We start from the raw sequence: 888 nt of genomic DNA on the forward strand, positions 1-888 counted from the left end.
CAAATTACATATTATCCACCTATAGCAATCCAATTTGATCTTACAAATGAATCATTTTGAATATGACAACTGTCCTGAAGGCAAAATGCCATACAATTCATCAACCTGTAAGTTCTATATACCCTAACCTGCATCTATCTTCAAAATTGTAACTGTACTTATAACATTTTCAGAGAACTCAAAAAGTGACAGACACTGGCAGTGGCAAAAAAAGCTCAAGGTTGCAAACACTCTCACGACCAAATCTATTTGTACATTTTATTCTCTCAAGACCACACCTGAAGGTCACCATTACTATCGTCATTCCCATCCCTATCTGGTACTACTCAGCCTCAATACGAGACCAACAATGTTCCATAATCATTTCCAGACGACCTGAACTGAAGTCAGTACATAATGGCTGCATAATTATAGCCCTCAAAGACTGAATTTCGAACCAGAGTTCTGTGCACCGGCCGCAAACGCAGCAGGACAAAACTCTTGATGCCCCGGCACGTCTTCTCAGGTCAGGAACCAGATACGGCCATGTGCTGGCCAGGGAGCTCAAAAGCGACCATGAACCCACAAAGCAGAGTTCACAGTCTCCTCAGGCTTTAGTGCCTGGCCTGCCTCTGAGGCTGAGAGGGTCACAGAGCCCAGAAAGGGTTGAGTGAGGGCCAGGCCTGGACCAGGAAGCCCTGAAAGGACAGGAGGTGGGCCATGCTTGGACCAACGAGACTAAAGAGGGTCATACTTGGACCAAGAAGTCTGGGAAGGGCCATGCTTGAACTAACCCCCCCAAAGGGGCCCAGGAGAGGGCCACTCTCGGACCAGGAAGCCAAAGAAGGGCCAAGAGAGGGCCATGAACTCTGTCCTTCAGTGCCACCTACAGAAACCTTCTCTCACACC

At 47.7% G+C, this 888-nt stretch overlaps 1 protein-coding gene across 1 annotated transcript in view; it reads right to left on the minus strand.

Moving 5' to 3' along the window:
- The window catches only part of LOC119593352 (TATA box-binding protein-like 1), a gene marked incomplete in the record, with an annotated part of 26,423 nt that overhangs the window by 24,973 nt on the left and 562 nt on the right, over positions 1 to 888 (minus strand).

This window comes from Penaeus monodon, chromosome 32 (assembly GCF_015228065.2).
Source record: "Penaeus monodon isolate SGIC_2016 chromosome 32, NSTDA_Pmon_1, whole genome shotgun sequence".
Lineage (NCBI taxonomy): Eukaryota > Metazoa > Arthropoda > Malacostraca > Decapoda > Penaeidae > Penaeus > Penaeus monodon.